The sequence below is a fragment of the Styela clava genome, chromosome 13 (genome assembly GCF_964204865.1).
Source record: "Styela clava chromosome 13, kaStyClav1.hap1.2, whole genome shotgun sequence".
In the NCBI taxonomy this organism is placed as follows: domain Eukaryota; kingdom Metazoa; phylum Chordata; class Ascidiacea; order Stolidobranchia; family Styelidae; genus Styela; species Styela clava.
Genome location: NC_135262.1, coordinates 16,320,001 through 16,325,000, shown reverse-complemented (window position 1 = coordinate 16,325,000; position 5,000 = coordinate 16,320,001). Strand labels below are relative to the sequence as shown.

At 56.4% G+C, this 5,000-nt stretch overlaps 2 non-coding genes and 1 pseudogene across 2 annotated transcripts; all 3 read left to right on the top strand.

Annotated features, from left to right (window-relative positions):
• The first annotated feature begins 1,871 nt into the window (after positions 1–1,871).
• Positions 1,872–3,681, top strand: LOC144431595 (small subunit ribosomal RNA). Its single transcript, XR_013480158.1, has one exon. It is a non-coding gene; the product is annotated as a small subunit ribosomal RNA (ribosomal RNA).
• A 298-nt stretch (positions 3,682–3,979) lies between these two features.
• LOC144431492 (5.8S ribosomal RNA) lies at positions 3,980–4,133 on the top strand. The gene has a single exon (XR_013480057.1). It is a non-coding gene; the product is annotated as a 5.8S ribosomal RNA (ribosomal RNA).
• A 288-nt stretch (positions 4,134–4,421) lies between these two features.
• LOC144431715 (large subunit ribosomal RNA) overlaps positions 4,422–5,000 on the top strand; it is a 3,695-nt pseudogene continuing 3,116 nt past the window's right edge.

Genomic DNA, 5,000 nt, shown 5'->3' with positions numbered 1-5,000 from the left:
AGGTAAGGCATGTCAGAGCGAAAGACAGTAATTTCGAATGAGCCAAGAAAGAGCGGTGCGGGGCCGGTCGGAGCGCACCCTTTTCTCGGTGGCTGGCGGGCGAGAGAGTGCTGCGTCGCCGGCATCGGCGTCGAAAGAAGCCGAGCCGAAAAAAGTTAAAGTACAAACGTGCAAGCATACTAACCTAACCCTAGGTAAGGCATGTCAGAGCGAAAGACAGTAATTTCGAATGAGCCAAGAAAGAGCGGTGCGGGGCCGGTCGGAGCGCACCCTTTTCTCGGTGGCTGGCGGGCGAGAGAGTGCTGCGTCGCCGGCATCGGCGTCGAAAGAAGCCGAGCCGAAAAAAGTTAAAGTACAAACGTGCAAGCATACTAACCTAACCCTAGGTAAGGCATGTCAGAGCGAAAGACAGTAATTTCGAATGAGCCAAGAAAGAGCGGTGCGGGGCCGGTCGGAGCGCACCCTTTTCTCGGTGGCTGGCGGGCGAGAGAGTGCTGCGTCGCCGGCATCGGCGTCGAAAGAAGCCGAGCCGAAAAAAGTTAAAGTACAAACGTGCAAGCATACTAACCTAACCCTAGGTAAGGCATGTCAGAGCGAAAGACAGTAATTTCGAATGAGCCAAGAAAGAGCGGTGCGGGGCCGGTCGGAGCGCACCCTTTTCTCGGTGGCTGGCGGGCGAGAGAGTGATGCGTCGCCGGCATCGGCGTCGAAAGAAGCCGAGCCGAAAAAAGTTAAAGTACAAACGTGCAAGCATACTAACCTAACCCTAGGTAAGGCATGTCAGAGCGAAAGACAGTAATTTCGAATGAGCCAAGAAAGAGCGGTGCGGGGCCGGTCGGAGCGCACCCTTTTCTCGGTGGCTGGCGGACGAGAGAGTGCTGCGTCGCCGGCATCGGCGTCGAAAGAAGCCGAGCCGAAAAAAGTTAAAGTACAAACGTGCAAGCATACTAACCTAACCCTAGGTAAGGCATGTCAGAGCGAAAGACAGTAATTTCGAATGAGCCAAGAAAGAGCGGTGCGGGGCCGGTCGGAGCGCACCCTTTTCTCGGTGGCTGGCGGGCGAGAGAGTGCTGCGTCGCCGGCATCGGCGTCGAAAGAAGCCGAGCCGAAAAAAGTTAAAGTACAAACGTGCAAGCATACTAACCTAACCCTAGGTAAGGCATGTCAGAGCGAAAGACAGTAATTTCGAATGAGCCAAGAAAGAGCGGTGCGGGGCCGGTCGGAGCGCACCCTTTTCTCGGTGGCTGGCGGGCGAGAGAGTGCTGCGTCGCCGGCATCGGCGTCGAAAGAAGCCGAGCCGAAAAAAGTTAAAGTACAAACGTGCAAGCATACTAACCTAACCCTAGGTAAGGCATGTCAGAGCGAAAGACAGTAATTTCGAATGAGCCAAGAAAGAGCGGTGCGGGGCCGGTCGGAGCGCACCCTTTTCTCGGTGGCTGGCGGGCGAGAGAGTGCTGCGTCGCCGGCATCGGCGTCGAAAGAAGCCGAGCCAAAAAAAGTTAAAGTACAAACGCGATGCTAATGAGCGAGCCGTTGTCTCGACTAATATGTAGGGGGCGTTCGATCGAGCGTCTGGCTTGAGCGCTTGTCGGCCTAGCAGAACGGTCGCATTGTTATGCCCGGGTTTTAGGCACCGCTGCAGGCGGCCGGCAGAGCTCTTGTTTGTGCGAAACTGAATGGATCGAGCCCGAGAGAGGGCGAGCAAAGAAAAAACGCAAATCGCTCCGCCTGGCACTGCCGGCGAGAGCGTGGACGTCGCGGCCAGCGACTGTCGAAGCTGAGTACGGCCGCAGGCGATCGCCTCGGTCTTAAACGAATGCGACGAGCACGCGCCGGGCGGCCCAGCAAGGGCCGAGCGCAGCTGTCGCAGCTATCTGGTTGATCCTGCCAGTAGTGATATGCTTGTCTCAAAGATTAAGCCATGCAGGTGCAAGTACGAGTTCTCGTAAAGCGAAACTGCGAATGGCTCATTAAATCAGTCTTGGTTTATTTGGTCTCGTAAGCGAAGTGGATAACTGTGGTAATTCTAGAGCTAATACATGCATTAAGCGCCGACTTCGGGAGGCGCGCTTTTATCAGATCAAAACCGACCGGGTTCGTCCTGTGACGTTTGATGACTCTGGATAACCACGCGGATCGTACGGTCTCTGCACCGACGACGTATCATTCAAGTGTCTGCCCTATCAACTGTCGAAGGTACGCTACGTGCCTACCTTTGTGATAACGGGTAACGGGGAATCAGGGTTCGATTCCGGAGAGGGAGCCTGAGAAACGGCTACCACATCCAAGGAAGGCAGCAGGCGCGCAAATTACCCATTCCCGACACGGGGAGGTAGTGACGAAAAATAACAATACAGGACTCTAACGAGGCCCTGTAATTGGAATGAGTACATCCTAAAACTCTTAACGAGTATCCATTGGAGGGCAAGTCTGGTGCCAGCAGCCGCGGTAATTCCAGCTCCAACAGTGTATGCTAAAGTTGTTGCGGTTGAAAAGCTCGTAGTTGGATTTTGGGCGAGCGCCGCCGGTCCGTCGCAAGGCGTGTCACTGGTTGCGTTCGCCTCACCTTCGGTTCTCCGTCGGTGCTCTTGACTGAGTGTCGGCGGTGGCCGATAAGTTTACTTTGAAAAATTTAGAGTGTTCAAAGCAGGCTGTTCGCCTGCATAGTGTTGCATGGAATAATGGAATAGGACCTCGGTTCTATTTTGTTGGTTTTCGGAGCACGAGGTAATGATTAAGAGGGACAGACGGGGGCGTCCGTACTCTGCCGTTAGAGGTGAAATTCTTGGATCGGCGGAAGACGAACTACTGCGAAAGCATTCGCCAAGAATGTTTTCTTTAATCAAGAGCGAAAGTCAGAGGTTCGAAGACGATCAGATACCGTCCTAGTTCTGACTATAAACGATGCCAACTAGCGATCGGGAGGCGTTACCATGACGACCTTTCCGGCAGCTTCCGGGAAACCAAAGTCTTTGGGTTCCGGGGGAAGTATGGTTGCAAAGCTGAAACTTAAAGGAATTGACGGAAGGGCACCACCAGGAGTGGAGCCTGCGGCTTAATTTGACTCAACACGGGGAAACTCACCCGGCCCGGACACAGGTAGGATTGACAGATTGAGAGCTCTTTCTTGATTCTGTGGGTGGTGGTGCATGGCCGTTCTTAGTTGGTGGAGCGATTTGTCTGGTTAATTCCGATAACGAACGAGACTCTGGCATGCTAAATAGTTACGCGACCTTCTCGGTCGGCGTCTAACTTCTTAGAGGGACTAGTGGCGTTTAGCCACACGAGATTGAGCAATAACAGGTCTGTGATGCCCTTAGATGTCCGGGGCCGCACGCGCGCTACACTGAGTGAAGCAGCGAGTGTCTAACCTAGGCCGAAAGGTCCGGGTAACCCGTTGAACCTCATTCGTGATTGGGATAGGGACTTGCAATTGTTTCCCTTGAACGAGGAATTCCCAGTAAGCGCAAGTCATCAACTTGCGTTGATTACGTCCCTGCCCTTTGTACACACCGCCCGTCGCTACTACCGATTGAATGGTTTAGTGAGATCCTTGGATCGGCCCCGTCGCGGCTGGCAACGGCCGCGTCGGCGTGTCGAGAAGACGATCAAACTTGATCATTTAGAGGAAGTAAAAGTCGTAACAAGGTTTCCGTAGGTGAACCTGCGGAAGGATCATTACCGAAGGTGGTGGTAGGCCCCGGCCGACCGCGCACTGAATTGTCTTTGGGTGCCGCCGAGAGGGCGGCCGTCAATCGGGGTTCCGCCCCGTGCGACACGCGTAACACGTTGGCATAGCAAGGCAGCCGAGTGCGATGGTGGCTTCTGGGCACCGCGCTCGATGTGCCGCCGGCCCAGCCCGGCGGTCGCTCGGCGCCGTTTGTTGGTGTTTTTGTGCAGTTGTTGTCGGTGGTGGTTTTGTGGTCGATCCCACAGTGTGACGTCCGCGCGCTTCGGCGCCGGGCGAAACGTCGAGGACGACTCTTAACGGTGGATCACTCGGCTCGCGAGTCGATGAAGGACGCAGCCAAGTGCGAGAAGTAATGTGAATTGCAGAACACATTGAACGTCGACCTTCTGAACGCGAATTGCGGTCTCGGGTCAATCCCGGGACCGCGTCTGCCTCAGGGTCGCGTTCGTCCTCACCCGAGGGCCGTCGCCTGGCCTCTGCAAAGACGGCCGGGCGTCGCCCCAAGTTGAAGCGGTCGCCGAGCTTTCTCGGCGCGACCGCGTGTCCCGTACACCGCCGGCCCCTCGACGTGTTCAACTACGTTCGAGGGGCGGGTCCAGGTCGGTCGGTCCGGTCACGAGATCAAGACCGACCGTGGGCCAAGGCGGCGACGGTACGCGCTCGGTCGGCGCCGGCGGCGACGACTTGCGATGCCAGCGGGCCGTGTAAGAAGCGGCCCGCTTGACACATACGACCTGAGTTCAGGCGAGAGCACCCGCTGAATTTAAGCATATTATTAAGCGGAGGAAAAGAAACCAACAGGGATTCCCTGAGTAACGGCGAGTGAACCGGGAAGAGTCCAGCGTCGAATCTGCGCGCTTTTCGAGCGCGCCGAGTTGTGACGTACGGAAGTCCCAGTGCGGCTGACGGCGAGCGCCGGTGTCCTTCTGATCGAGGCCTCGTCCCACGGCGGGTGTTAGGCCCATAGGGGCGCTTGCCTTGGCCGCTTCGGGTCTTCTCGGAGTCGGGTTGTTTGGGAATGCAGCCCAAAGCGGGTGGAAAACTCCACCTAAGACTAAATACGGTCGCGAGACCGATAGCGGACAAGTACCGTGAGGGAAAGTTGAAAAGCACTTTGAAGAGAGAGTTCAAGAGTACGTGAAACCGTTGAGAGGCAAACGGGAGGGCCCGTCAGGTCGCCGGCTCGCTTTCAGTTGGGTGCGGGGGCGCGCCGTCTCGGTTCGCGGACGCTTAAGGCGCCGCTGCCGAGTCGGCTCGCGCACCGTCTCAGCGCACTAGCGACCGGCGCGGGTCACGACCGGTTTGCCGT